The sequence below is a fragment of the Monodelphis domestica genome, chromosome 2 (genome assembly GCF_027887165.1).
Source record: "Monodelphis domestica isolate mMonDom1 chromosome 2, mMonDom1.pri, whole genome shotgun sequence".
Classification (NCBI taxonomy): Eukaryota; Metazoa; Chordata; class Mammalia; order Didelphimorphia; family Didelphidae; genus Monodelphis; species Monodelphis domestica.
In genome coordinates this window covers 174,086,706-174,097,367 of record NC_077228.1, presented here as the reverse complement: position 1 = coordinate 174,097,367, position 10,662 = coordinate 174,086,706, and the positions used below count along the sequence as shown (strand labels likewise).

Sequence of the window (10,662 nt, the reverse complement as noted above, 5' to 3'; positions counted from 1 at the left end):
AATAAAAATAAACTAAAATATCAAAAGAAGACAAGTTTGAAACTCCTGTGGTCATTTTCCTATTCAAATGATTACTTTATAAACAAATATATGTATATATCATATAGAAAGAACCGGTTTAAATTCTCAGTTCAGCTAGAGCTATGCAGATGACTGGATCAATTACAGCACTGCTCTCCTGTGCCCTTCTCTATCATAAACTTTGGCCAGGTGGAACAGCTGTCTCCTCACTGTGATGCCACGGCCACCTTTGGCTGAAATACAGCAATGACCAGAGCTTTAAATTTGGGAAGATAGAGAGTGAACTTATTTTTGATGCCAGCAAACAAAGCCATTGCCAGTCTGTATCCACTGATGTGGTCAGGGTTGACTGGAGGAAGGTCTGCAAAGTGGGATTTGGGTGTAGGCTCTGAGCCTGAGGGCTTGAGGTCTCCAAAATCAATGTAGAACCATCTCTGCAGAAGTTAGTAAGTGACCAGGGTAACCCCAAACTGGGGAGAGGATCAGAACACTGAGCTGCCATCCCTTTCCAAAAGGCAGGTGGACCTTCTTCTCTCAGTATCTTTCTGAAACAGTCAATAAAGCCACTGTATTTTGTCTGACAGGTAAGGGCTGCCACTTGCAACCTTGTCTTGATGACATCAGCAGGGGTTACCAAAGAAGCTGCGGACACACCTTCCATAGCTCCAGCTGACAAGAGATTTAAACCTCCAACCTGTACGTTTTCATCAGCCAGGAGGAGTTTGCAGTGAGTATAAACAGGAAAATAGATGGCAGAGAAGGGAATGTCTCGCAAGAAACATGCTTTGGTACCCTTGTACAGTCCAAAGATCCCCAGGTCCCAAAGAACATTCAGGGCACTGATCCTAGGTCCTGTGATGATCTCTCTAGCTACCTGAAATGGAATCTTCAAAATCTCCAGAGGATTAGTAAAGATAACTTGAGAGCCTCCAGCACAACCTCCAGCAAGAATTTCTGCTTATATTGGAATGGAACCATTTCTTTGGGTGACTTTGTCTTAAAGTCATTAACAGTCAGTTTAATGGTCTTTTCTGGAGCAACCCCTATGAGTTGTGGCACCAGACCTCTATAGAGTCCAAAGAAGCCCTCATAGCATAAGACTTTCTTAAAAGAGTCAAAGTTGTTTTTATACATCAGCTCCCCAGTGACAGAGTCAGTGTGTAATAATTAAAATAGTGGGAGCCATAAACTGTAACAATTAAAATGGTGGGAGCCAAGGAAAGGAAAACAATTATGATAAATATATATAAGAGTGGGTGAGTAAATTGTGACCGCAGAAAATATGTATCACTACAGTGTCTTGGTTTTAAATCAAATATAAGGTGGTCACCAGGGAAATATTCCCAATTAAGAATATGCCCAAGTCAACTGGGTTTTATAGAGAATTTTAATTAATAATACAATGAATAATTTGAGAAAGAGAGAGAGAAAAAAAGGTATAAGTATGAAGGGCCTTAAGCCAACATGGCCTAGACCTGAGTCTTAAGAGAGAGAGAATCAGTCAGTCTTTTATCACTCACCACAAGATCTATCCAAGCAAGGATTCTAGTGATATCAGGCCAGCATCATCTCAGCTGCTTTCACCAGCTCCCTACTCAATCTGAATATTTCAGAATGAGGTCTTTTTCTCGCTCTTCTCTGAGCTCTTATTTAAAGGGCCATTTCTCCTATGTCACCTCCCCTAAGTTCTTCCATCTACCAATCACCGTAGATGTTTTCCAAAAAGACAGCCCATTCTGAATTCACAGCTGAGTAGATTAATCCCTTCAGTAAGTCTGAACCAGAGAAAAAACTGCTGTGTCAACTAATCTCATCAAGAGAAAACTTCTCCGACCTTTTCTGATCTTAAGTAGAGTTTTCACATTTTAGGTCTAAGTAGCTTCACTGCTTAAAATGGGAAATAGTCCCATGTAAGTAGCTTCATTGTTTAACAAGGAGTTTTCTCCCCCAAAGCAGTCTTAAGTACAGGTGGAGTAGAGGTCCTCCTATAGCAAGGAGTTTTCTCCTCAAAATGGGGAACATTTCCAGTAGGGAATTTTGTTCCAATGGAGGATTCCTCAATGTGGAAATTTTTAACATTCACAAGTCTGAGAAATTTCAAGATTTACAAGTGCCATGCTGATTTTACATGCGTGCCTTTACCAGGTCTATAAGATATACTGCAGTGGCTCCCACAGCTCCAGTAATTGAGCCCAAAGTGAATCTGTAAGCAGACTCAGTGATCTGGAGCCAGACAAACCTGCCTAACCCAGGAGATTGCTGCCTCTGAAGTTCTGCCAGGTTGTAAGGTAAGGCACCTATGGCCAGCAGTGCTATTCTCTCAATAGCTGCCAAAGTCAAGCACCCAGTAGCATTGTACAGGTCTGCAAGGTGGTAAAGGATGTCAATTTCCAATGGTGTAACTTGTCCATGTCTTATTGCATTTTGGGCAAATTCCTCCTTTGTGACTTCAGCATCTTTCCTTGTTCCATCTAGAGTGCTATATATCTTATTAACAAGTTCCGAGACTTCCGGTTAAGATGGCGGCTTAGAGAAAGCTAAAGTTCAGATCTCCGGAAAACCCTTCCCGACCGATCTCAAATGATAAGCTCCTAAGGCGCCGAAATTCAAAATGATCAACAGCACAGACCCTGGGAACCCTCCTCCTGGACCTGGACCCGGTTCAAAAGGTACGGCTCCCCTCAAAAGCCAGAACCCGAGATCACTCGGACCTCAGGGGTAGGAGTGCAGAGTCCAAGGCTCCCGGAAGCCGCAGCCCGGCCGGGCTCAGAGAGCAGAACCCTCAGGGCCTTCTACCCGAGTCCCAGTGAAAGTTACTGCCTGGGGCTTCCGCTGCAGAGAGCTGGTCTAAACAACAGCAACCCTCAGGGCGGGCAAGACAGCCTCACGGGCTGGATCCTGCTATCCAAGTCTCAGTGAAAGTCCTTGCCCTAGAGCTTGGGAAAGCTGCAGCCCATCCCCCCGCAGGCCTCACGGCCAGCGATTCTGAAGGCAACTTCCGGAAAGCAACGTGGTCCGACCCTTCCATTCCAGTTCCAGTGAGGCATATTCAGTTTAACCTAGGGAAACCTCATAGAACCATCTGCCCAGGACTAAAGCCTCTGAACACCAGACAGAGACAAGAAAAGCTAATCCTCCACATTCAGAAATGGCAAACTCCACAGAACCACAGAAGCCCCAAAATACCAAGAAAAATAAGAAGAAAGGGGCGACTTTGGACACATTCTATGGAGCCAAAATACAAAATACAGAGCAGATAGAAGATAATATAAAAGAAAATGCTCCAAAACCTTCCAAAGGAAATGGAAACCCTCCACAAACCTATGAAGAATTTGAATCAGAAATGACCAAAAAGATGGAAGCCTTCTGGGAGGAAAAGTTGGAAATAATGCAAAAGAAATTCACGCATCTACAAAACCGGTATGATGAAACTGAAAAGGAAAACCAGGCTTTAAAGGCCAGAATCAGGCAGCTGGAAGACAACGATCGTGTAAAAGAGCAAGAATTAATAAAGCAAAGCCAAAATACCAAGAAATTAGAAGAGAACATAAAATATCTCACCGACAAGGTGATAGATCTGGAAAATAGAGGGAGAAGGGATAATTTAAGAATAATTGGACTCCCAGAAAAGCCAGAAATAAACACCAAACTGGACATGGTGATACAAGATATAATCAAAGAAAATTGCCCAGAGATTCTAGAACAAGGGGGCAATACAGCCACTGACAGAGCTCACAGAACACCTTCTACACTAAACCCCCAAAAGACAACTCCCAGGAATGTAATTGCCAAATTCCAAAGCTATCAAACAAAAGAAAAAATCCTACAGGAAGCCAGAAAAAGACAATTTAGATATAAAGGAATGCCAATCAGGGTCACCCAAGACCTTGCAAGTTCTACTCTGAATGATCGTAAGGCATGGAACATGATCTTCAGAAAGGCAAGAGAGCTGGGTCTCCAACCAAGAATCAGCTACCCAGCAAAACTGACTATATACTTCCAAGGGAAAGTATGGGCATTCAACAAAATAGAAGACTTCCAACTCTTTGCAAAGAAAAGACCAGAGCTCTGTGGAAAGTTTGATACCGAAAATCAAAGAGCAAGGAATACCTGAAAAGGTAAATATTAAGGAAAGGGGAAAAATGTTATCTTCTTCTTTTACTCAAACTCTCTTCTATAAGGACTACATTTATATCAATCTATGTATACTAATATGTGGGGAAAATGTAATGTATAAATAGGGGGTAAAGAAAGACCAAATAGAATAATCATTCTCACACAAAGATTCACATGGGAAGGGGAGGGGAAGAAAACTCCTATAAGAAGGAGAGGAAGAGAGGGGGGGGGTTTACTTAAACCTCAATCTCAGGGAAATCAACTCTGAGAGGGAAAAACATCCAGATCCATTGGGATCTTGAATTCTATCTTACCCAACAAGGGTAAGGAGAAGGGAAAACCAAGGGGGGGGAGGGGGAGAGGGAGAACAAAAAGGGAGGGAAAGAGAGGGAGGAGGGGGAAGGAACAAAAAGGGAGGGACTAAAAAGGGAAACATCAAGGGAGGGAACAAGGGGGACTGTTTCAAAGTAAATCACTGGACTAAAAGGTAGAGCCGAAGAAGAAAAGGTTAGAATTAGGGAAGGCAATCAAAATGCCAGGGAGTCCACAAATGACAATCATAACTTTGAACGTGAATGGGATGAACTCACCCATAAAACGTAGACGAATAGCAGAATGGATTAGAATCCAAAACCCTACCATATGTTGTCTTCAAGAAACACACATGAGGCGGGTTGACACCCACAAGGTCAGAATTAAAGGATGGAGTAAGACCTTCTGGGCCTCAACTGATAGAAAGAAGGCAGGAGTGGTAATCATGATATCTGATAAAGCCAATGCAAAAATAGACCTGATCAAAAGGGATAGGGAAGGTAATTATATTTTGTTAAAAGGGACTATAGACAATGAGGAAATATCATTAATCAATATGTATGCACCAAATAATATAGCACCCAAATTTCTAATGGAGAAACTAGGAGAATTGAAGGAAGAAATAGACAATAAAACCATACTAGTGGGAGACTTAAACCAACCATTATCAAATTTAGATAAATCAAATCAAAAAATAAATAAGAAAGAGGTAAAAGAAGTGAATGAAATCTTAGAAAAATTAGAATTAATAGACATATGGAGAAAAATAAATAGGGACAAAAAGGAATACACCTTCTCAGCACCACATGGCACATTCACAAAAATTGACCATACATTAGGTCACAGAAACATAGCACACAAATGCAGAAAAGCAAAAATAATGAATGCAGCCTTCTCAGATCACAAGGCAATAAAAATAATGATTAGTAATGGTACATGGAAAACCAAATCTAAAACCAATTGGAAATTAAACAATATGATACTCCAAAACCGTTTAGTTAAAGAAGAAATCATAGAAACAATTAATAATTTCATCAAGGAAAATGACAATGGCGAAACATCCTTTCAAACCTTTTGGGATGCAGCCAAAGCGGTAATCAGAGGTAAATTCATATCCCTGAATGCTTATATTAACAAACAAGGGAGAGCAGAGATCAATCAATTGGAAATGCAAATGAAAAAACTGGAAAGCGATCAAATTAAAAACCCCCAGCAGAAAACCAAATTAGAAATCCTAAAAATTAAGGGAGAAATTAATAAAATCGAAAGTGATAGAACTATTGATTTAATAAATGAGACAAGAAGCTGGTACTTTGAAAAAACAAACAAAATAGACAAGGTACTGGTCAATCTAGTTAAAAAAAGGAAGGAAGAAAAGCAAATTCACAGCATTAAAGATGAAAAGGGGGACAGCACCTCCAATGAGGAGGAAATTAAGGCAATCATTAGAAATTACTTTGCCCAATTATATGGCAATAAATACACCAATTTAGGAGAAATGGATGAATATATACAAAAATACAAACTGCCTAGACTAACAGAAGAGGAAATAGAATTCCTAAATAATCCCATATCAGAAATTGAAATCCAACAAGCCATCAAAGAACTTCCTAAGAAAAAGTCCCCAGGGCCTGATGGATTCACCTGTGAATTCTATCAAACATTCAGAGAACAGTTAATCCCAATACTATACAAACTATTTGACATAATAAGCAAAGAGGGAGTTCTACCAAACTCCTTTTACGACACAAACATGGTACTGATTCCAAAACCAGGCAGGTCAAAAACAGAGAAAGAAAACTATAGGCCAATCTCCCTAATGAATATAGATGCAAAAATCTTAAATAGGATACTAGCAAAAAGACTCCAGCAAGTTATCAGAAGGGTCATTCACCATGATCAAGTAGGATTCATACCAGGGATGCAGGGCTGGTTCAACATTAGGAAAACCATCCACATAATTGACCACATCAACAAGCAAACTAGCAAGAACCACATGATTATTTCAATAGATGCAGAAAAAGCCTTTGATAAAATACAACACCCATTCCTATTAAAAACACTAGAAAGCATAGGAATAGAAGGGTCATTCCTAAAAACAATAAACAGTATATATCTAAAACCAACAGCTAATATCATCTGCAATGGGGATAAACTAGATGCATTCCCAATAAGATCAGGAGTGAAACAAGGATGCCCATTATCACCTCTACTATTTGACATTGTACTAGAAACACTAGCAGTAGCAATTAGAGAAGATAAAGGAATTGAAGGCATCAAAATAGGCAAGGAGGAGACCAAGTTATCACTCTTTGCGGATGACATGATGGTCTACTTAAAGAATCCTAGAGATTCAACCAAAAAGCTAATTGAAATAATCAACAACTTTAGCAAAGTTGCAGGATACAAAATAAACCCACATAAATCATCAGCTTTTCTATATATCTCCAACACAGCTCAGCAGCAAGAACTAGAAAGAGAAATCCCATTCAAAATCACCTTAGACAAAATAAAATACCTAGGAATCTACCTCCCAAGACAAACACAGGAACTATATGAACACAACTACAAAACACTCGCCACACAACTAAAACTAGACTTGAACAAATGGAAAAACATTAACTGCTCATGGATAGGACGAGCCAATATAATAAAAATGACCATCCTACCCAAACTTATTTATCTATTTAGTGCCATACCCATTGAACTACCAAAATACTTCTTCACTGATTTAGAAAAAACCATAACAAAGTTCATTTGGAAGAACAAAAGATCAAGGATATCCAGGGAAATAATGAAAAAATACACATATGATGGGGGCCTTGCAGTCCCTGACCTAAAACTATATTACAAAGCAGCAGTCATCAAAACAATTTGGTACTGGCTAAGAAACAGAAAGGAAGATCAGTGGAATAGACTGGGGGAAAGCGACCTCAGCAAGACAGTATACGATAAACCCAAAGATCCCAGCTTTTGGGACAAAAATCCACTATTCGATAAAAACTGCTGGGAAAATTGGAAGACAGTGTGGGAGAGACTAGGAATAGATCAACACCTCACACCCTACACCAAGATAAATTCAAAATGGGTGAGTGACTTAAACATAAAGAAGGAAACCATAAGCAAATTGGGTAAACACAGAATAGTATACATGTCAGACCTTTGGGAGGGGAAAGGCTTTAAAACCAAGCAAGATATAGAAAGAATCACAAAATGTAAAATAAATAATTTTGACTACATCAAACTAAAAAGCTTTTGTACAAACAAAACCAATATAACTAAAATCAGAAGGGAAACAACAAATTGGGAAAAAATCTTCATAGAAACCTCTGACAAAGGTTTAATTACTCATATTTATAAAGAACTAAATCAATTGTACAAAAAATCAAGCCATTCTCCAATTGATAAATGGGCAAGGGAAATGGATAGGCAGTTCTCAGATAAAGAAATCAAAACTATGAAGTGTTCTACATCTCTTATAATCAGAGAGATGCAAATCAAAACAACTCTGAGGTATCACCTCACACCTAGCAGATTGGCTAACATAACAGCAAAGGAAAGTAATGAATGCTGGAGGGGATGTGGCAAAGTAGGGACATTAATTCATTGCTGGTGGAGTTGTGAACTGATCCAACCATTCTGGAGGGCAATTTGGAACTATGCCCAAAGGGCGACAAAAGAATATCTACCCTTTGACCCAGCCATAGCACTGCTGGGTCTGTACCCCAAAGAGATAATGGACAAAAAGACTTGTACAAAAATATTCATAGCTGCGCTCTTTGTGGTGGCCCAAAACTGGAAAATGAGGGGATGCCCATCAATTGGGGAATGGCTGAACAAACTGTGGTATATGTTGGTGATGGAGTACTATTGTGCTAAAAGGAATAATAAAGTGGAGAAGTTCCATGGAGACTGGAACAACCTCCAGGAAGTGATGCAGAGCGAGAGGAGCAGAACCAGGAGAACATTGTACACAGAGACTAATACACTGTGGTATAATCGAACGTAATGGACTTCTCCATTAGTGGCGGTGTAATGTCCCTGAACAACTTGCAGGGATCCAGGAGAAAAAAACACCATTCATAAGCAAAGGATAAACTATGGGAGTGGAAACACCGAGAAAAAGCAACTGCCTGAATACAGAGGTTGAGGGGACATGACAGAGGATAGACTCTAAATGAACACTCTAATGCAAATACTATCAACAAAGCAATGGGTTCAAATCAAGAAAACATCTAATGCCCAGTGGACTTACGTGTCGGCTATGGGGGGTGGGGGGGGAGGAAAAGAAAATGATCTATGTCTTTAACGAATAATGCTTGGAAATGATCAAATAAAATATATTTTAAAAAAAAAAAAGTTCCATGTTATTCTATAAGGAGTTAAATACATTGAAGTAGAAGAAGCTAACCGGGTGGGCAATACTTCCACCAGGAGCCAAAACCATGTTTTCCTCCACAAAAGGAGTGAGCACTTGTGACTGAATAGTAACCATAATGTCACTGAAATCTAGTCCAGCGATCACTCCACTTTTGCTTTTATCTTTCAGGGCAAAGGCTTGCCTTGCATGTTCTAGCTGCAGCTCCTGGAGGAACTGAGTAAATTCTGTGTAGTTAAGATGTTTCTTCCTATTGTGCCCAAAATGCAAGATAATAAATTCACAGTCCCACTTAAAAGATACTGATAATGAACAATTGCCTGTCCAAAAAGTTCTTTGACATTTTCAAATGTCACCTCTCCACTTCCACTCTTGTCAAACAACTGGAAGGCTACTACAAACATAGCATCTGGGGCACACAAAACAGACTCAAATGTCAAAAACTCTTGATAGGAGATCAACCCATCCTTGGTTTGATCAGCTACTACTGCCAAGAGCTGCACAGTCCATGGATTATAACGTGGATCAGTATATAATCCAAGATCACACTAGACAAAGTCCTCTGGGGTCATGTAATGTTCTCCATCAACTTCAGTACTAGCATCCTATAGGAATATGTTTCTTACCTCATGAGGATCACCCTGCTTGGTTGTCTGCACCTTGACCTCCATGTTGTACTCAGAGCCAGGAGCAAGCAAGTGAACAAGGCAGCAAGTAGAGCTGTCAGGGAACCTGAATAATTCTTCTAACTACTATAATAGTGCATACAATTTTTTTCAGTTACAAATAACATTTTTCCATATAGAAATATCAATAATTTGATGTTATTGAAGCACTTAAAGAAAAAAATTATTTTTATTTACCCTCTCTTTCTTATTTACCTTTTCATGTTTCTCTTGATGTTTGTATGTGATTATTAAATTTTTTATTTAGTTCTGGTCTTTTCATTACAAATATTTGAAGATCTTCTATTTTGTTGAATTCCCATACTTTCCCCTGGAAGTATGTAGTCAGTTTTGATGGGTAGGTGATCTTTGGTTGTAGACCCAATTCTCTTGCCTTTCTGAATATTATATTCCAAGCCTTGAGATTTTTTAGTGTGAAAGTTTCCAGGTCCTTTGTATTCCTGATTGGTGTTCCTTGATATCTGAATTGTCTCTTTCTGGATTTTTGTAATAATTTCTCCTTAGCTTGGAAGCTCTTAAATTTGGCAATTACATTAGTGGGGGTTGTCTTTTGAGGATTTAATGAAGAAGGTGATATGTGGATTCTTTCAATGTCTATTTTGACCTCTTGTTGAAGAACAACAGGGCAGTTTGGTTTTTGGTTTGTTTGTTTGTTTTGGATAATTTCTTATATTATGATGTCAAGGTTTCTCTTTATTTCTAGGTTTTCAGGTAGACCAATAATTCTCACATTGTCTCTTCTACATCTGTTTTCCAGGTCAGTCACTTTGTCAGTGATATAGTTCATGTTTCATTCTATTTTTGCCATTCTTTTGACTTTGCTTTATTAATTCTTGCTGTCTTCTATTAGCTTCTATTTGCCCAATTCTGGTCTTTAAAGACTGGTTTTTAGCTATGATTTTTTAATTTTCCTTTTTGGTTTGGTCTATCCTGCTTTTCATGGTTTCCAGCTGTTTAATTCTGGTCTCCAATTTGCTTATTATTTCATTTTATTTCTCAGCTTCTTTTTCCAAGTGGAAATTTCTGCCTTTTAAACTGTTATTTTCTTTTTGAACTATTTCCCACTTTTCTCGCTGTTTCTTCTGTTTCTAATTTGGTTCATAATCTCAAATCTAAGCTCCTCAAGAGCTTTTTAGCAATTTCCATTTT

The 10,662-nt window shown here is 39.0% G+C and overlaps 1 pseudogene; it reads right to left on the bottom strand.

The window, feature by feature from the left end:
• Window positions 1-227: 227 nt before the first annotated feature.
• On the bottom strand, window positions 228-9,498 carry LOC130457199 (electrogenic aspartate/glutamate antiporter SLC25A12, mitochondrial-like; annotated as a pseudogene).
• Window positions 9,499-10,662: the final 1,164 nt, after the last annotated feature.